Source organism: Callorhinus ursinus, unplaced genomic scaffold, assembly GCF_003265705.2.
Source record: "Callorhinus ursinus isolate GAN/ISIS: 27379988/994484 unplaced genomic scaffold, GSC_fseal_2.0 scaffold6, whole genome shotgun sequence".
NCBI lineage: Eukaryota > Metazoa > Chordata > Mammalia > Carnivora > Otariidae > Callorhinus > Callorhinus ursinus.
Window position 1 is genome coordinate 56,463,036 of NW_027397068.1, and position 22,550 is coordinate 56,485,585.

A 22,550-nucleotide genomic window follows, 5' to 3' on the forward strand; every position below is an offset into this window, starting at 1 on the left:
TATTAAAGAGTATTTTTAAAGTTTTATTTTCTTATAATAGGAGCACTTAGGAGATCTTGTAAACATATTTTTAAGTGTACAATGCAGAGTATAATATTAGCTATGGGCACAATATTGTACAGCAGTTCTCTAGAACTTATTCTTCCTGCATGATTGAAACCTCATGCCCACCGATTAGCAACTCCCCCATTTTCACCTTCCCCCTAGCCCCTGGTAACCACCATTCTACTCTCTGATTCTGTAAGTTTGACTATTTTAGTTACCACACATAAGTAAAATCATGCAGTATTTGTCTTTCTCTGACTGGCTTATTTTGCTTGTCATAATGTCTTTAAGATTCATCCATGTTGTTCCATATTACAGGATTTCCTTTTTTAAGGCTGAATTATATTATATTCTGTGTGTGTGTACATTAGTACTTAGGTTATATTCACTTCTTGGCTATTGTGAATACTGCTGCACTGAACAGGGAGTGCCAATAACTCTTTGGCATCATGATTTCAATTCTTACAGGATTATATTATAGATTATATGGTAGTTTTTGTTTTGTTTTGTTTTGAGGACTCTTCACACTGTTTTTCATAGTACCATTTTGCATTCCTACCAACAGCATACAATGGTTCTAATTTTTTCACATTTTTGCAAACATTGGCTTTGTTTTTTAATAATAGGCATCCTAACAGGTGTGAGGTGACATTTTGATTTTGTTTCCCTGATGATTAGCTCACACGTGTACCTTGCCCAATTCCAATGACTGATCGAACTAAAGACTTAAAGGACCAGTCATTTTGGTCTAACATGGGACCACTGTAAGGGCATTCCCTCTTGAGTTGGCAGAGGCTTTCCGGTCACATTACAGAGCAAATTCTCTCTTCTCAATTGCGCTTCCTCTTCCTCCATTCTGAAGGTACTGATCATAAGGTTCTCCCTCAAAAATAACCTCTACATTAAGCTCTGTCTCAAGTCTGCTTCCTGTGAAATCCGAATTGGGAAAGTTGTTGATTGGAGTAACCCCAGAAATCACATGCTAATATATCATTTTAAGGCTGCATCATCTGACACCCAGACTAGCAAAGAACACCCACTGTGGTGTTAGGTAGAACACAGATACCCTGACATAAGTTAAAAATACAATTGTTAAAAAATCTTGTGGTGAATTGAGATTATAAAATAGTAGAAGGGAATGTACTAACTCATGAGATGAAAAAGACATTTGAAAAATATGGAGAGGATAGAAGTGATCAGAATGATAGGATTGGATGGCTTTCTAAAACCTAGTGAAGAGCTGGAAAAAAATAAAATGCTGAGAGAAACCATGGGTAATTGATAGTGAAAAGACAATACATCTCCTGCTTGAAGACAATAAAAGGCTTCTCCCCCTCAAGCCTCCATATGAATCTCTCAGCATCTGGCTCCAACTCCCTTCTTGGTCACTAGGCTTCTAATCACAGCTGAACAGCAACAAAAGCACCACCATCCCTAAGAATTTCAGAGGCGGTTCCTTGCTGTGGGCCAATGCTGTTAGGAGACACTCTTACAGACCTAACTTCACCATTTGCAGTGGTGATGATGCCTTCACAAAACAAGAGCAGCAAGGCAGTAGCCCCTGTCAGAATAGATGGATAAAATGTTGAAGTGGCTGCCAAGGGGAATTGACCCATAGATATTTATGGAAATGGTTGAAAGAACACAGGATCCCTATGGGTAAATTAGGTCAGCATCCAACAAGCATACTACTCAAAAAGGAACCAGAGGGACGCCTGGGTGGCTCAGTTGTTAAGCGTCTGCCTTCAGCTCAAGTCATGATCCCAGGGTCCTGGGATGGAGCCCCACATTGGGCTCCCTGCTCAGCCGGAAGACTGCTTCTTCCTCTCCCACTGCCCCTGCTTGTGTTCCTGCTCTTGTTATCTCTCTCTCTGTCAAATAAGTAAATAAAATATTTTTTTTTAAAAAAAGCAACCAGAAAAAAAATGGTTGAAAGATTAAAAGATCAATGGCAGTTGCCCCAGTAAAATGTCAAGATCCCTTACCCTATTTACAGGTCTTAGCTGATTTTTAGACATGGAACCCATCAATAGCATTAGAGGCCAGGTCCCTAGCAGGAAAGATACTCTAACATTCTGGAATGTTTACATGGTAATGACAACTATAGTCCTTCTCCAAAGACATTTATGACCACTCAGGTAACTGTACATAGGCAAATGGGAAATATCCAAACATTTTAAGGACTGTTGGACACAGTCTAAGTTGACATTGATACTCAGGAATGTGGAACATCATTATGTTCCCTCTGTTAGGTTAGAGGATTTTGGAAACCAGGCAATAAATGGAGCCCTGGCTAAGGTCTAGATCATAGTGTGTTCACTGTATTAACAGAGCCAGCCAGTAGTTATTTCTGTGGTTTCAGAATTTATAATCAGAATAGTTATATGTGGTAGTTGGTATGACTTTCACACTGTCTCTATGATTTGTGAGGTAAAAGCTATTAAAGTGAGTAAAGACAAGTTTAAGTCTCTGAAAGTACCCCCCAAAACAACCAAGTTAGTCAGTCAATATCATATCCATTATCACATCCACAAGTTTTAGTCTTCAGAAAGCTATAAAGGCATAGATGAAGTGCTAGCTTAAAGCAAGTACTTTAAAATATTGGGTGACATTCTTCAAGACACAGTGTATACTTTTAATCAAAGATATTTATATGTTGTATTTTTTTTTCTCATAAGAATACATAAGTCTGGAAACTAAGGGTTGGGAGTAAAAGTGGCCTATTGTCATCACTGCCAATGTCCTCCTTATGGAATATTTTCTCCCTTTTGCCACAATTCTATGTTCTGCATGGTTAGAGCTCCTGACTCCTACTGGAGGAATACTTCCATCAGAAAATAAAAAGAGGTCCTACTGCATTTTTTTACTTAAGCTTTCACCGGGGTAGTTTGGGTTTTCATGCTAAAGAACCAACATGCGATTACCGTTGTCTTGGCAGTGGTAATTGACTCTGATCATCATTAGAAAATTGGGGCACTGCTACACAATGCGGCAGGGAGGGATAGGTTTGGTACATGGGTGGATCCATTTGGGTGCCTCTTGTTACGACTTTGCCTGATTATGATAAGATTTTGCTGACCAGGGTTTATGGACCATGGTTGTGAATATGGGTCACAACACCAGACAAGCCCTGACACCAATAGAAGTGTTAGCTGATGGAATACTACACAGCCATCAAAAAATGAAATCTTATCATTTGCAACAACATGGATGGAACTAGAGGGTATTATGTTAAGTGAAATAAGTCAATCAGAGGAAGAATTACCATATGATCTCACTGATATGTGGAATTTAAGAAACAAAACAGAGGATCATAGCGGAAGAGAGAGAAAAATAAAACAGGATGAAACCAGAAAGGGAGACAAACCATAAGAGACTCTTAATCATAGGAAACAAACTGAGGGTTGCTGGAGAGGAGGGAGGTGGGGGGATGGGGTAACTGGGTGATGGACATTAAGAGGGTACATGATGTAATGAGCACTGGGTGTTATATAAGACTGGTGAATCACTGACCTCTACCTCTGAAACCAATAATATATGTTAATTAATTGAATTTAAATTTAAAAAATAAAGGTTTAGATGGAACAAAAAAAAAAAAGAAATGTTAGCTGAGGATGAAGGGATTCTAGAGTAGATAATGTAGAAAAGAAATAATCAGGGGCGCCTGGGTGGCTCAGATGGTTAAGCGTCTGCCTTCGACTCAGGTCATAATCCCAGGGTCATGGGATCGAGTCCCGCATCGGGCTCCTTGCTCAGCGGGGAGTCTGCTTCTCCCTATCCCTCTGCCTCTCCCCTGCTTGTTCTCTCTGTTTCTCTCACAAATGAATAAATAAAATATTAAAAAAAAAGAAATAATCAGTATTAGTTGTACAAGATTAGCTGTAATAGAAAGGGCTATAATTTGTCCCATTCACCTTTCTTTTTTATGTTTCCCCCAGAATGGGAGGCCAATATGAACTACAAGAGGAGGTATTCAACAAACATATATGAAACTTTGAATGGTGCAAGGGATGGATTATCTATGGTAGGTGCAAATGTGCCACCCCTTCAACACTTACGGCTTTTTAAGTCAGCTCTGAGGGATTTCCCCAACTGCAGAGATCTGCCTTTTCCAAAGTCATATCTTTCTAGGGGAAGGCCACATCTAATACTTATTCTAGGTAAGGGTTCTTCAGAGAGGTAGTCATTTTGGTTCAATATGCAATCAGTCTGAAGGGGCATTTTAACTCCAGAGTTTCCCATGGATTTGGCTGAGACATTCAGGCCTGTACTGCAGCTCAACCTTATCCCTCCATCCAACCATGTTCCTCCCTTCCTTTCCACAAGTTTAATATCATGACTACTCCTTCATAATCTGGAGAACCCAATCTGTGACTATCATTTAAAGAATGTGTTTTTTCCAGTAACATCAAAAAAAATCTAATAAAAGAAATTTCATTCCATAGTATGTGAAAAGTGTGGTTCATAGAACATTTATTTTACATGTTTACTCTTGGCCTAGAGTCTAGTGGAATATACTGAAACTAAACAATCACAAATAATTACAGTTTTGGTAAAAGAGAAAAGTATGGAATATCTATCAGTTCAACATGAGTTGAGGTTAGATTCTTGAAAGAGTAATACCATTAAAAATAATGAGGAGAAAAAGTAACTGGGGACAGAGTCAATAAATATGTAACATTGATAATGTCCAATAAAACAACAACAGCAACAACAAACCAGAAACCTGTAACACTGAAGGAGAAACTAATCTGTTCCAGTCATAAAGTAAAGCCTCACTCAAGAGAAATGTAGAAGACCCCAATTCAGTTTACTTTTGAAACCTTACTCAGGCAATATTGATTTGTCATGCTGCAGACATAAAAGTAAACATTCTTTTGAAATATTACTTCTTTTTACATCTTTATTCACTTCTGACAGCATTTTTTTTGCCCATTCTGAAACTATTTTTTGTGGTCTTATGTTCAATCCTTGATGACCCACATCAAGGCAATACATTTTTTGCCAGTGAAAATATTAACTACACTATTTGTGGGGCTTTGCATGGACTACATCAGGAAAATTAGAGGATAATTTATTGGAGAGAATAAAATACTCCAAATAAAGCAAATCTGTTGAAACTAAACATTTGTACAAAAAGCCTTAATTTCATCTGCAACATAAAAATTATGGCCATGTATGAAAAAATAATATGAAAGTGAGAAGAGATAAACACATAAGAATGTTTTCTCCAGTCTCAGTTTTCTATTTAATTAAAAAGGAATACTGATTTTTAGTAGGATTTTTCATGACCACTCAATAGTTTCCCTTGCAGGGGTGAGGGTGGGGATGGTTACATCTTAAAAACAAATAGTAAAAGCAAGGAAAGAATATATTCTCTTTATTTTAAAGATAAAAAAACTATTTTATACTATTCTCATATTGAAAAAAACTGAAATATTAACATTTTCAGGTTGGATAAAATTTAAGATATTAAAATAAGGCTTTGTACTCTTTGTTATACAATATCAACATTTCTAACAAATTAAAATTTTATTTGGTTTAATGTCTCTTGGGTACCATTTTAAAATACTTATAGTATGACAAAAAATAAGTGTTTCCACTGTAAAAAAAAATTCAAATGGCTCAATGTATTCTGGAAAAAACTTAGAATTTTAGATTGGCGCTCCTGACAATTTAATGACTCTTTTTTTTTTTCCATTGTCTCTGGCAACGCAATTATCTTACTAGCATATTTAGCCCAAGTCTCTTGTCAAAATTAGCCCTACAAAATGCCTACTGACATTTCTGAGTCTACTTGCTTTCTGTCCAGCCCAATTTGTTTAATTTTTTTTTCCAAGCAATTGATTTAAATGCTCTAGCCAATTTTAATAAACTGTTCTCTTTCTTTGAAGACTGCTACAAGCTATTCTTACTTAAAGCATCCATCCTTGAAACCTATTCAGTAGTTTTTGGATCCTGTTTTTATTTTAACAGAACTCCATATTTCTGCTTCTCATTTTGGTGTTTCTATGCTTAATTGCTAGAGTAGTCAAACTAAATTTTCCTTTCAAAGACCAGTTTGATTTTTTTAACTCTGAGGTTAAAGGAAAAGAAAAAATATGTATAAAAACGATTTAAGAGAAAGAATTTCTTTATATATTTTATCATAAATATATATTTTGCATAGTGATATTAGTATCTATAGAAGTTATAGCAAGAAATTTAGGGTAGAGATTCCAGAAGAAGAAAGCTTATTAGCTTTGTTTTTTAGAAGTTATAAAGAACTGAATAATTTATATAAAGAAATACTCTTTTAGTAGTTATCAGTTTTCATGAGATGAAAATTATTAGCAGATAATAGAAATTTATTTTTCAAATGGAACATCTGCTTATAAAATCCAATTATAAATATTTAATTGCTTTTTTGAAAGACCTGGAAGAATGTATATTCTCTTAAATTAGAAAATTTTTCAAAATGGTATAATGGAATCTCATTTAGAACTAAAATCAAATAAGCTTATATACGATCTGTTTTTTTCAGAATGAAAATATGTAGAAAGAGCACAACAAATAGGTCATAATAAAAGGTAATTAGAGTATATTTCATGAAATCATGTTATAGAAATTATAAATTCTGATAGCATTGACTTATCAGTAATACTGTGGACATGAGGAATATATATCAGAAATTGTATAAAACTCAAGTAGAAATTAAATCAAAATTATAGAAAAAAATCTATGAAATTCTTTGGAAGGAACAGAATATGATTTTTCTTATTGGAAAGTTTTGTAACTTCTTTGCCCTATTTTCTCTTCCCTTAAAGCAGAACAATACTGTCACATCTAAAGAAATGGTACCTATAATAGCAAACAGGTTCATGTGTCATATATCATATAACACGCAAAACCAGACTGCAAAAGCTTACCTAAGCAGAAATTGGCTTTTTTAGGTGGCAAAAATCTCACATGTAAATTTTAGAGCTGCCTACTATACCTTCTAATATTTAGCAGGAAGGACAATTAATAAATATGAACCAGTTATGTCAAGTATCAAGTCAATATAAGTCATCACTTTTTTTTTTAAGATTTTATTTATTTATTTGACAGAGACATAGAGAGCACAAATAGGCATAGCAGCAGACAGAAGGAGAGGGAGAAGCAGGCTCCCCGCTGAGCAGGGAGCCCAATGCTGGGCTCTATCCCAGGACCTGGGATCATGACCTGAGCTGAAGGCAGCCGCTTAACCAACTGAGCCACCCAGGCACCCTATAAGTCATCACTTCTTAAATCCATACCTTATGCTTATGGTATAAAAAATACACGTTCAGTTGGCATTTAGCCTGTCACTTATTCTTTAACTATATGCATAAACATATTTTATATTCCTAGCTAAATTGAAGCAAGAAATCATCTTGTCTATACCAGTTTCAGTTACTATCTTTTATATCCGTCATATACACATATTTCTTTCACAGATTTGTCTTGCCTATTTGGTTTACATGAGGAGGCCCAGAAAATACAGAATTTTACTTTTAGTTTTCAAACCAGTATAAAGACAAGATATACTGATTTAATATCAAGAAAATTTCCCTAACAAATGATTAACAGAGAAAAAACAAAATAAAAATTAAAAAGCCTAATACCATTGGGTATTAAAGGTGATTCTGATTCAGAATGACTGGCCTATAACTTTTTGATTTAAGTACTCTGGGTCTTTGGTGAAAACAAATCAACAAATAAACAAGTCAACCCAACAATCAAAACCATTTTTATGGAAGCGTTAACTTTTTATGCCTGTGTCAAACTTTTAGGTTTTCCTTTGGATATTTCCTGTTGTGAGCATGCCTAGCCTGGATAACAATACTTTGAAATCAAGCCTGGGCTTGAATCCTCTCTTCTCTTGTACAGAGTAAAAACCATTCTAAGTAAATAAATAAGTAAACACATGAACAAACAGAAGAGGGCAAAAAGAAGTAATTGTTAGAGATTATAGATTCAAAGACATTCAAGGTTACTGTGTTCAGCTTAATGCTGTTTTTCAGTATCTGTTATAATGGCTAATGTTAATTGATTACTTAGTACCAGGCAATGTTACACTCCTATTACATGTTATCACCCACTTAACCTTATTAACCTTCCTGTTAGGTGTTACTATTATGCTTATTTTATAAATGAAGAAAGATTTTTGCAGAAAGGTTAAGCATCTTGCTCAAAATGGAGCCAGGACATGATTCCATGGTAACTAGATCATTGCAAACAGTGCCAAATCACTTGAAATAAAATTAAAAATAATGTCCAATTAAATGAGCTCCTAGTTACCACACTGGAAGTGGTTTTTATGGTATGTGCAAATAATATATTTGCAAGAGTTGTCAGATCAAGAACATGCCCAGAACTCAGAAGATTGATAGTCAGTGTTCCCATTCTTTCCTCTGAAAGTGAACATCAGGAATATTAAGCTCAAGGACCAGTGGATTGCTACTGCACCAATATTCAGGAAGAGCAGAAAACACTGTCTCTGAATATAGTTTCATGAATTTGAAGCCATGAATGCTTAAATTAGTATCATCATTAATATAAAGAATTTTTAAAACCTATTTCTATGAGTGGAGCAAAGACATGATAATGGAGCTTCAGGGCACTGTGTAAGATCCCCATGAACCTCAATTACTACTACAAACTTTAAAGTAGTAAAAATAAACTGTTCCATTCAACAAAAAGGTCTTACCAGGAGAACAAAGGAAGAATATGCTGATTGTTTCAGAGATTATGCTTAAATTCCCACAATTGCAGCATTTGTGGATTTGCATGATTGAGGGAATCAAAAGTTGTCATTGCACATAGTACCAAAGTCCCAGAGCATAAAATATATACTTATAACAAGTCTAAATTCTTAAAAGGAAAAGTAAGTGGAGAGAAAAGAAAGGTAAGATTTTTCTGTGATCTGAAAATTCATTGGAATGATGTTGAAATCATCCCCACTCTTCAAAATCCCTGGCAACCACAATGATTACTGTTCACCTCTTGTCATCATAAGAATAAAGACTGATGTTTTTATATAATCATAAAGATGAATGCTGCTCACTCATGCTTATTTTCTTTCTTTTCTCAAGTGAAGAAAAATCTTTTTTGTCCATTATTTTTATACATAAGAAATTGTAGCAATATTCATCTGATTATAGAGGACAATTTTAATAAATTCTGGTAGGTACATCCACTAAATTTTACCATTACTTTTGAAATGAAGTTATGTGATTTATATCCACTCCTTTAAGACTGAACTTTGTATAAAAAGAGACAACTTATTTTGTGTTTACTTGAACATTATAAATATGTGAATTTGTTACTCTACAACTATAATTAGTCAGTGATGTAAATTCAAGTCAATAATTCTTACTGGTATTGAATTATGTTGCTTAACACAGATTTATATGTTGCAAAATGCAATTAAATACATCATGGAGTCTTTTCAATTAATGAATACATTTGTAACACAGATAAAAGAAAACAATACTTAACTGTTAGTGTTTTGAAAATTTATCTTCAAAATATATATGGAAAGTCTAGTTTATGTTATGAATTAGAATGTACTGGATTGTATTGTAAAACACTGTAGCAAGAATATGATAGGCTCCTGATTAAGTGTTATATTTATACTTTAAAAATCAACATTAATAAAATATATTCCAAGAATATATATTATCTTATAATTTATATTTTAAAGTCCAATTTAGAAATATGGAGTATTTCACACTCTGATTTTAAGTCTTGAAAGGACTTGATATAATGGTTAATAGTTTAAAATATATGAGACAGTTCACTTCTTTAAACATTTTCTTGTTACTTTAAAAAGCTAATTCATGTGGCCAGGCCAGGCAAGCTTACCTAACTCAATTTGATAAATAGAAAGAAAAAAAAAAGTTCAATTAACCTCACAGTTTTCTCATTAAATGTCTTAGTCATGAAATTACATAACAATTAAATTTTAAAATATTAAGAAAATAAATTAAGCTTGCTTAACTGCATTACTTATAAAATAGTTTAAGTAATTGAAAACAAATGTATCTTTTTTTTAAGATGAATTTCCCATAGCTATGCATAATTTTACTTTAAGGTATTATCTCTCTTGTCACTTCTTTTATAGTGGAAACATGCAATTCTTTCCTGATGAAATGTGAGCTGTTCTCATTCAAATGTAAAAAATTTCAAATATTTTCATAATAAGGGAGAAATATAAGGAGTATCAAAAAGCAGATCCTAAAGCAATGCACTATCAGTTAAAGAAAAAAGGGGGCCGGTAAAGAGTCATGTAGTCAGTCAGAGAGCCACAGATAAATATATGCTTCAGACGGGTACACAGAATCAAGAGTGAGCTATTTCAGCCTTGCTTCCACTAGTATGAGATTAAAAATCTTGAATTATCTCTCAGGGCTTTTTTTTTCTCCTTGAAATCTCTACTAAGGGAATCAAAGATACACTTATAAGACTATCTGATAAATTTTAGGACATTATATTTCACGATCAGTGATGTCTATAATTGCTCTTAGAGAAATGATAAAAGAGAAAAGCAAACAAAACACAAAACCAAGTAGCATACAAGGTCACAGACATTAACAGAGATACCAGAGATCAAAACAAAGCAAAACAGAGTCATCACAGAATTTAGAAGATACTTTGTTTTTTCCTTTGGAGGTCAGAACCTTATTCTTGAAAGAAAAACATTTGATTTCCAAATAAATATACAATAATGACCTTTCTAGGAAAAAAAAAAAAACGTTCAGCTAAAAGGGAGAAGAGTCCTGCCAGAAATAAAATTATTTAGTTAAATCCCATGCTTAGTACATTGGGTATTATTTTATATAGGTCTTTTTCCAGATTTTCCAAACTCTTTGTGTTAATATACCAAAATCTTGAAACAACATAATGATTTACCACACTATATTTTGCTTCTGGCAAAGATACATTGCCAAGGCACTGACTTTTATTTTCTTTTTGCCATGGTAACTTCTCACTGTCTCTCTCCACTCGGAATGAAGGTGAATAACTTTGTGTATCGACTTCTAAATGTAGTCGGGGAATCAGCAGCCGCCAGGGCAGGTCCAGACAGGTTTCTTAAGGACTGTATGTTGAATTGCAGTCAGCCAAGTTTTGGACAGTTGAGAAAATATATCCTGTCACATCTCACTGCTCAACTAATTCCTCTTCTTTGGCTGCCACTGCACATAGCTTTCTATGCCTACAAGTCTCAGAACTGCTCAGTCTCAAGGGGTGAAATAAGCATGGACAGTATGTGATAACAGTGATCATGGCTAAGTTCTTTGCATCTAACTTTAATTTAAACACCAGCGCCCTTTGAGGAAGATCTAGTCAGCCCTACTTTACACAAGATATAAAATATTATTCTCAAGTTTATACAGCTATTAGGTGACTGAGCGAAGGCTTGAAGTCGAATCTGCCTGACACCAAAGCCACGACCATGATACCACACATACTGCTTTTCCACAGGTGCTGTTATTTCTCTGCTAGCTGATGACCATCTGGATCAGAGTTTAGCAAACTTTGTTCTATAAAGGATTGGATAGTAAGAATTTTAGGCTTGGCAGACTACCCGTGACTCTATTACATATTCCTCTTAATCTTTTCGTTTTCTAGAAGCCTTTTAGGATGCCTATTATCAAAAAGATAAAAAATAACAAGTGTTGGCAAGGAAGTAGAGAAAAGGGAACCCTTGTGCGCTGTTGGTGGAAATGCAAATTGATACAGACATTATGGACAACATTAAGGGAAATATGGATATTATTTAGCCTTAATAAAAGGAGATCCTGCCATTTGTTACAACATGGATGAATTTGGAGGACATTATGCTAAGTAAAAGAAGACACAAAGCAAAAAACACTGCATGATCTCACTATGTGGAATCTAAAAAATGTCAAATACACAGAAACACAATAAAACAGTGGTTACAAGGGTGGGGAGGTAGGAGAAATAGGGAGATGTTGGTCAGAGTGTACAAAGTTGCAGTTGTGTAGTATGAATAAGTCTAGAGATCTAATATACAGCATGATAATCAGTTCATACTGTATTATGTACTGAAACTTTGTTAAAAAGTAGATTTCAGGTCCTTGCACTACCAAAAAAAAAAAAAAAAAGAGGAAAACTGGTCCTAGGTTTTGAGACCATACAAAAACAGGCTACTTGCCAAATTTATTGGCCAACAAATTAGAGTTAACCAACCCCTGATCTTGAGGGTACACACACTTAACAGCTGTCCTGTATCGGCACTCTGGCTAGCATATGCTTAAACATGTCTAGAAAATCTAATTGCAGAAATGGTGCTTTCCATTCTCCATTTTAAGGCTAGGCTTTGAAGAACGAGAAGTACTTTTCTGGAAAATATTTAAAATCTCCCAGTAATCTACAAAATACCTTTAAAGCAACTCCACTCTGCTTTTTCCTCTTTCTTCTCTTTCATTTTTCTTTTCCCATGTGAATTTGTGTTCCTAGCAAATATTTCTTTGAGGGCGCCTGGGTGGCTCAGTTGGTTAAGCAACTGCCTTCGGTTCAGGTCATGATCCTGGAGTCCCGAGATCAAGTCCCGCATTGGGCTCCCTGCTCAGCAGGGAGTCTGCTTCTCCCCCTGACCCTCTTCCCTCTCGTGCTATCTCTCATTCTCTCTCTCTCAAAATATAAATAAATAAAATCCTTAAAAAAAATTCTTTGAGATACAGTAAGAATCTATCAGTTGTATTTATAAAGAATGCTATCAATTTTTTCCATTAGGCTGTATAACAGCACATACACACACATACACACACACACACACACACACACCCCATAGTCTCAATCCATCAACAAATAATGAGTTTGTCTATTCTTCTGAAATTGCATTTTGCTCTTTGAATTTGTGGATGCATATGGAGATTTATTATAATCTCAAGAGTTTGTTGTATTTTACCCTGTGGAGTTCAGATATATCCTATCTAATCTCATGACTTCTTACTAGAATATAAAACCTCACGGGTTGCTCAGTTTTTATTTACATTTTTATTATTACATTATTATTTACATTTTTGGTGGAAAATTTATGCCATATATACAGATAATTCACATTGGATTAAATTTCTTAGTATGTTCTTCAATGTTTTCTATGCCCTTTTGTTGTATTTACAAATTATTTCTTACTCCTTTTCTGATTTCAACGGTAAATGATCACACATAATGTTATCAAACACAGATAATGAGTATGAAATATTTGATGCAGTTTTGCTTTTTCTGGAGCTATTGTGTAATAAGGGCTACTGACACTGTATACATTTATGTAAATATGTACATATGATTGAGTTTTTTAATGGGTATACACAAGTATAATGCATGAAGCTTTGTTTACCAAATTGAGATTATACAGCATACAGAATTCTTTTAATTACAAAAGTATAAAATTTCCTACTATATTAAAATTGTTTGAAAACCTCAATATTATTGGCTTCATAATTGTCCATATTTAAACAATGTGACATTTTATTCCATTTCCATAATCATTAACTCAGTTTCCTATTTTGGGACACTTACCCTATCAAGTTTTCTCCATTTTAAATGTTTCTGCAATAAATATTTCTTACATAAGTTTTTCAAAATGCTTTTATTTTGACTGGACTTTTCAAAGGGCAATTGCTTGATGAAAAGCAACACCTAAACATCTTCAAACTTGCTTTTTTTTTATTATATGTACTCTTTAATCCCTATTCCCTATTTTCCCCATCCGCCATCCACCTCCCCTCTCGTAACCATCAATTTGTTCTCTATAGTTAAGAGTTGGTTTTTGGTCTCCTTTCCTTTGTTTTCTTTCTTAAATTCCATATATGAGTGAAATCACATGATTTTTGTCTTTCTTGGACTTATTTCACTTAGCATTATACTCTCTAGATCTACCCATGATGATGCAAATGGCAAAATTTCATTCAGGGGCTGAATAATATTCCATTATACACACACACACACACACACACACACCACTTCTTTATTCATTCATCTATAGATGGACACTTGGACTGCTTCCATAATTTGGCTACTCTAAATAATGCTGTAATAAACATAGGTGTTGAATTAGTGCTTTTGTGTTTTTGGGTAAATACATGCAGTGTAATTCCTAGATTGTAGGTAGTCCTCTTTTTAATTTTTTCAGGAACCCCATATTATTTTACAGAATGGCTGCACCAGTTTGCATTCCCACCGACAGTGCACAAGTGTTCCTTTTGCTCCACATCCTCGCCAACATTTGTTGTTTCTTGTGTTTTCATCTTCAAACATTGTTAGCATAGTATTTAAGCTGCTTTCAAGAAATGGCATATTCACTCCAAAGTACTAACAACCTCAAGTCTCTCCTCCAGAAAAATGGGAAGGAAATAGATATTTGTTCCATATGAACCAGAATGATTGAGAATGCCACTTTTAGAAAAGATTCTCTTTTCAAGTTTTTTTTCCAGTTTTTCAAATGTCTATTAAATTTCTTTGTTGAATCTCATATAGTTGGATGATTGGTTGAGATATAAATTCAATAAAGGTTTTTAATACATTCATATTTAGCTAATATAAGTGATCTGATTTTTGTTATAGCTCTAACTAAAGCCTCCTTTACAGGTTCCCTTTTTTTTTATTTTCATTTTTTATATATATATTTCTTTAAAAATAACTTTGGATTCTTTAATTATCATGATTTGGAAAACACTTCGTATTTAAATGCAATAGAATTTATTATAACAAAAGTTATTCATTGAACGACCCCCACCTTATTTGAAATGAAAATTATACATACTTGTGTACCTAATCCCCATAATGTGGGGCTTTTATTGATCTATTCTGGTATTCAAATTTAATTATTGATAATATAATTATATTGATACACTTTATTGACAAGAGTATAATTTTTTATAATAGTTTTAACATTTATATCTATTATATTTTATAGCTTGATCAATGATCTAAAATTATCTTTTACTTCTTATCAGCCTATTTTATATAACCAATAACTGTAGTTGAAATTTTTCAACCCACAGAAGAGTTGTAAGAATAGTACAATTATAAATGAATTTCAGATTCACTAATTTACATTTTACCACATTTTTACTCTTTTTTGTGTTCTTGAACTATTTTGGAGTAATAACATTGCTTCTCCTCTGAATGCTTTGGCATATATTTCCTAGGAAAGATGATACTAAGATGAATATGTTATACTAAGTTTGACACTGACAAATGCTACAATATAATTATCAACATTTAAATTTCCCTAATTGCCCTAATGTCTTTTATAGCTATTTGATGTTTTTGTTTGTTATTGTTCAGTCCAGAAACCAGTTAAGAATTATGTACTATATTGAGTGGTTAGAAGGATTTGCCAACTCTTCTTTTTAATTATTTACTCTTGTCTTTCATGATGTTGATAGTTTTATGTATCTAGGACAATTGTTTTGTAGAATATCCCTAAATTTGTATTTGTCTACTTGTAGATTATACTCAGGTTAAAGAGTTTGGCAGGGACTAATACATGGTTGATCTACATGTTTATTACATCTTATCATGGTTTGCATGGATGTCAGTTATGGTAATATTAAGTTTGACCATTTGGTTAAAATAGTATCACCAGATTTATCCATTTTAAGAAACTGTTTCTCTATATTTTTATAATTCGGAATTCTGTAAATATCCAATTACTCAACAACTATTCACCTAATATTTTAACATCCATTCATGATTCCTGACTTAACCAGTTATTAGAGTGGTAACAAATGGTTATTTTCTAATTATTTTATTTATTCTACATTTATTAGTGGTAATTTTTTCTATTAAAAAATAACTTTTACTACCACCCCATCTATACATCTTTAGGATTTTTTACTGTCGGATTCACTGACATTTTTATATTTCTACAATGCATTCATGGTATCCCTACATAGGCCAGTGAGAGACCCTTCAACCAGATCCTATAATCTTTTGACAAATTCACATAAGAAATTTTTTCCATCCTGGAATGAAAAATATTCTAGACTCTCCTGTACTTCTCTGCCTTAGTAATGGAATCAGCTATTTCTCCAAGGAGCCCAGGTTCTTTTGAGATAGTAATGGTTTACTTGTACTCTAATTTTTAGTCCCTTTCTCAGCAGAGAGCTAGCTGTTGAACTCATGTTTCAACCCAATAAGGTGATTTCTGTCTTTCCACAGTTTCATAACTTTATCTTCCTTCTGCAGTGAAATATGTGGCTCCCCCAAATTTCACCATACTTAATCATTTGCTTAAACTAACAGGATGCACAAAATAGACTTACAACATTGAAGCCTCTGCCCAAAAACTAAATTTACTAGGTAAAGTTCAAGATCACTTTGTAATTTAATGATTTTGTCTTCTTCGTATTTCTAAACTGTTCAAAAGTTTCTTGGCTATTTTGTTTTCCTCTTTGGGATACTTTCAACTTTATATTTTTTTGCCAGTTTTACTGAGAAATTATTGACATATGTCACTGTATAATTTTAAGGTATGCAGCACAATGGTTTGATTTACAAATACGGTGAAATGATTACCACCACACATTTAGTTTCTCTCTCTCCATATCATATAGATGGTGAGAAAAATTTCTCCTTGTGATGAGAACTCCTAGGATCTACTCTCTTAACAGCTTTTCTGTGTATCATATAGTAGCATTAGCTCCAGTCATCATGTTTTACATTGTTTCATTTCACTCTTAACTTTAAGGGCTTTTCTGTTTTCTGGTTTTCAAAATCAAATATATTGAAATGAACCATTTTAAAAATACAGTCTGATGAGTTTTGACAAATGCATACACCTATGTAGTCATCCACAGTATCGAGATCTAGGGTATTTATGTCCAACCAACTCTTCCCTCGTTGAACTGTATACCTCTCAAAGCTTGGTAGCAGGCTATATCTGATTTGCTTTCTGTCTCTCTAGGTTTTGCTTGTTGTAGAATTTTAGAGAGATAGATCCGTGCAGTGTATAAACTCTAACCTGCTGTTCTTGCTCACATGTTGCTTTTGAGGTTTATCCATGTTGTTGCATTGATCAATAATTTGTTCTTACTGCTACTTAGTATTCCATTATGGAGGCACATTATATTTTTTATTTGAGGTTGGGGCTAGTATTAATAAAGCAGCTATGAACATTCATTAAAAATTACTTTAAGGACACACGTATTTATTTCTCTTTGGTAAATAACTAGGAGTAGAAAAACTGCATCATATAGCACGTATGTTTAACTTTGTAAGAAAGTCCCAAAAGTGGTACACAAGTCCCACTGTGTACCAAAATGATTGTCAGGACCAACTACACAAAACTGTGAGGACTAGTACAAAATGAATATTTGAGATCTCTTGTTCAAACATTAAGAATTTCAAGATGAGGGGCGCCTGGGTGGCTCAGTTGGTTAAGCGACTGACTTCGGCTCAGGTCATGATCGTGGCGTGCCGGGATCGAGTCCCGCATTGGGCTCCCTGCTCAGCGGGGAGTCTGCTTCTCCCTCTGACCCTCCCCCCTCTCATGTGCTCTCTCTTTCTCTCTCTCTCTCTCATTCTTTCTCTTTCAAATAAATAAATAAATAAATCTTAAAAAAAAATAAAGAATTTCAAGATGAGACAGCAGAGTTTTAAGCCAAACACAACACTCGTTTGAGGTAGAAGCCTGCCCTATGCAGCTGCACTAGTCTGATGCCTATGAAGCTTGCCCCAGTGTTTGTGCCACATGACACCACAGCCAGCAGTGTATGAGAATCCCACGGGTTCCACACACTTGCCAATATTTGGCAAAGTTGGTCTCTTTAATTTTGACCATTCCAGGGGTTGGGTAGTAATATCTAATTTAGATGGTAATCATTTACACTTTCCCAATGAAAAAAGTTATTAGTGGTCATTTATCAGTTACTTGCATACATACCCCTAAGAAATAACTGTTCTGATTTGTTGCACATTTTTTATTGAGATTTGACTTTACTATTGCTGTAATAATTATTTAATCTGGACAAAAGTCTACTATGAGATTTATTGACAATATTCTCTCCCAGTGTATGTGGCTTTCTCTTTCATTTCCTTTTTTGAAAAACATTTGTTTCTTTCATGCTTATTCTTAACAATGAAATCCAGCTTACCATTATTTTTCTTTTGTGGGATAAGTGTCAAGTTTCAGCTGTTCCACATTTTATATATAGATAATATTTTTGCAGAAACATATTGAAAAACTTACGCTTTCCTCAAAGAATTATCTTGGCACTAATTTCCAAAACAATTAACTATAGATGTGTGGGTCAATTTCTGGACTCTTGGTTTTCTTTTTCCTAGGTTTATCCAAATAGAAATATCACACTGTTTAGATTACATTTGAAGTTAAGAAATTAAGTAACTTAATTAAAAGTCCTTTAACTTTCTTTTTCAAAATCATATTGTTGAATTGTGGATAATTTGTTTTTGCAAGTAACTGTAGAATCAGCTTGTCAATTCTTATAAAAAAGCCTGATGAAATTTGGAAATAGGATCTATTGTTAAATCTATAGATGAATTGATCTTGTAAATCATGGAGTTCTCCAGTCCATGAACACTGTATCTCTAAGTTTATTAAAAAAAAAAAATCTCAGTTTTCTACAGTTTTTAGTGTACAAATCCTGCAATTATTTTATTACATTTGTCCCTAATTATTTCAAGTTTATGGATACTAGTATATTTTTTTTCTTTTGCTTATGTTAAAAATGGAATTTGGGGACTCACTTTGTATTCTCTGATGATGTGAAGTTCACTTAGTTTTAGTAACCTTTTTAACTAAATTCTGCATTATTTTCTATTAACACAGGCACGCATCTTCAAATATTAAAAATTTTACTTCTCCCAATCTATATGCCTTTAAATAACTTTCTTATCTTATCTCACTGGCTAGGACTTAAAACTGAACTGAAATGGAGAGATTGGATATTCATACTCTGTTCTCAATCATTCACATGAAAATAGAATGCTGCTTGTAGGGCTTTGTTTTGTTTTTGTAGATATCCTTTATCAGGTTGAAGATGTTCCTGTTTATTCCTAGTTTGCTGAGACTTTATTATGAATGGCTGTTGATAGTTGCCAGTGGTGATGAACTACAATCTAAGACTGGAGGAAGGAATTCAAAAGCTGGAGTAATGTAGTAAGTAATTAAGTAATATATGAGAAATTTTATATTGACAATGGGATTGGCTTGCTATTGCTTGGGTAAAATAATGTTGTGGAGGAGTCAGTAAACATCTTCTGTAAAGGGCCAGAGAGTAAATATTTTAGGCTTTGAGGATCACAGAGAGTCTCTGTAGCAATTTCTTTTTTTTTTTACTTTTTGTTTGTCTGTTTTGTTTCTTTGGACAATCCTACAAAAACATAAAACCATTGTTGGCTCTCAGTCCTTACAAAAACCTAAGCCAGATTTGGCCCTGGGGCTTTAGTTTGCTGAACCCTGCACTGGAGAAAGATAATGAAAAACTCCTCAGGGCCATTAATCATCAATTAAATGCTAAGTGCGAAAGCCAGAGGGCCTCCTTGGCAACATATGTTACAATTACTATTGCAGCATAACAGATCTTGCAAGACCTTAGTGGTACAAATCAACCTTTTTATTATGCTCACAGATTCTGTGGTCTGGAATTCAGAAAGGGCATATCAAGGATGACTTTCTTTCTCCTCCACAAGATTTGGGGAGACAGAACAGCTGGGATTAATGCAATGACTGAGTTCTGGAATTATCTGCAGGTGTCTTCATTAATATGTCTGGCACCTAAGCTGGGTTGACATAAAATTTTGGCTCAGCTCAGAAAATTGCTATCTATGTGGACATGGGCTATCCCTGTGGACGGGGTGTCCTCACAGAATGTTGGCCTCAGAGTAATCAGACTTCGTAAATTGGGGCTTAGGGGGCCAAAAGTTAGCATCCCAGTACATGAGGCAGAAACTGCAATTCATTGTATAGGTAACTTCAGAAGTAAGAGTAACTTCTATTGCACTATACCAGTTGAAGCAGACACAAGCTCAGTCAGATCTAAGGGTATGTGATCGGTTGATTCCCTCTCAGTGGAGAAGTGGCAACGAATTTACAATCATTTTTTTAAACTTCCACAATCAACCCTCTTGCAACAAATTATTTCTATTCTTTCCTTGTGTGAAATACAATCACCTCCTTCCAACCACCCCCCCGCCCCCGCACTTCCAATTCTCATCTCATTTTGACTTTAGGCTCAAGCTAAAAGTCCTGGACATTGTCAATTCATCAGGTCTATACCCAGATGAGGTTCCTCTAGTACAGTGTTTAGGGTACAGATCATCTGCACCTGAAACTCTGTGCCCCAAAGAGACAAGCTGTCTGCCCCATACACTCCAAAGTACTATCATGAAACAGGGAAAGGATTGGAAGTCTGTTACCTATTCAAACAGGGGAAGAATGGGAGAGGCTCGTAGCAGTCATTAGTCCACAGCAATTCTGAAATTAAACAAGGAACCAGTGGCCAGTTCCTTTGTGAGAGATTATTCCTGTTCTGTAGAACGGATTCTTCAGGGCATTTTGTTCAGCCCTTCTAGCTCTTGGTTATTCCATTTTAGTCATTATTCCATTTCCACAGTTTCCTGTGGTTGCAGCAAAATTCCACAGAATTTGGGGATCTAAAAGTCTATATGCACTTTGTATGCTCCCTCTCCCTTTAGGTCCGAACAGGTATAATTCCTTCAAGACCATTTTTTGGGTTTCCAATGATCAATTTACAATTGATTCTATTAGACAAAAGCCACACGAACCAATCGCTTCAAGATTTGCTCTTGCCAAAGAGATTTGCTCTTTACTTACTTTTGACTCACTGTAAAGATGCTGAGTTGCAATGTCCTCAATATTAAGATATTCTCAGGAGCTCTATTTATAATAGGGAATACCATTTATATCACTTTCAGTTCTTTCTTTTCTATCTAGCAAAATGTTTCTATTAGGTATTATATTTTTCTGAGGATTTCAGAAAAATATATTTGACAAAATGTATTTGTCTTTTACCCAAATAAATTTCCTAATTTGATACTCTTTTGTTGACTGGAGGGGCTGAAAATTCATATTCCTTCTAAATGTTGTTTATAAACTGAACATTTCTTTTTTTAGCTTATGTCATTCTATTAATAGCTTATCGTAAGAAGTGAAAAGAGCCAGTTGGCACTTTAAACATTTTGTCTGGAAATTCCCTTAACAGTATGCATGTTATTATTACATGTACTATGTTCCACATTAATATAGGCAAGAATTTTACTACACTTTCTGCCGTGACATCCAGCTTTCAATGGCATTCTTCTCATTTTAAGCCCTCAACACTTTCTTCCAGGCTGTAGCTATTAGTTACCTCCTCAACCTTCCAGCTTCTTTGCTTTTCTAGTCCCAGAGATATGCCATGTATTTTAGGTACCGAATTCTGTTTATTAATTTCCTGCATACCTAATTACACCAAAACTTAGTTGCATAAAACAACAATTTCATTACACGGGCTCAGATTCTGCTGGCCAGGAAATATCTTGTTGATGCTACAGTTGTGTCAAGACTTGGTTGAGAGTGTGACTCAAGGGCTAGAGGCTGTCATCATCTGGAGGCATCTTCATCCACATATCTAATGCCTATGCTGGGATGACTCAAAAACCTGTCTCAGGTGGGACTGATGACCAGAGTTCTTATCCATTCCATTCCATGTGGCATGGCCTTCTGATAGCATGGAGGACTCCGGGTGGTCACTTCTTAAATAATAACTCAATGCTCCAAAGGGAGTTTCCCAGAAGATAAGATAGAAATCACATAGCATCAACATCAGCTTGCTCTAAGGGATAAAGTAATCACAAACCTACCCAGATTCAAGGAGAGGGGCATAGTCCCTACCTTCAATAGGAAGAGTATCAAATTATTTTTTTTAAACTGTCACATCATAAAGAGACCCTTATATTTTATATGGCAGAAGTGAAAAGGGGAAAACAAAGGCAAAGACTTACATGTAACAGCAGATATGCTCCAGAGGTTAAGTTCTCAAGTTAGGCAAATTAGTCTTGCTGGGTAAGGATCCTGAAGGGGAATTAATGAGACCCTAAGATATGGGATGAGCACCCACAAATAATGGGTTGATTCACTCAAAAATCTTACATTCTCAATCTCCTGAATCCTCTGAGCCTACAGAAGTGGCCCACTTTACCCTGTTTAAGAAGAGCGCTCATTGCTTCTCACCTGAAAGACAACAAACACATGCTCGTGCTCCCAGAACCTATCCCAGGTTCTCCCATGCCCACGAGGCCAATAACCAGCACTAAATTAAAACATAACTGAGCTTTTTTAAGGAAATAAAGACAGTATTCATTGAAAGAGATAGCCATCATGGGACTAGCAGAGGATGGGAAACTGAATACAGAACTAAATTCTGGGAGGGCTGAATCAAGAGAAGCAAAATATAAAGCTGCATAAGGAGAACTATTAATATGGGAACACTCACCTAGAGCATAAC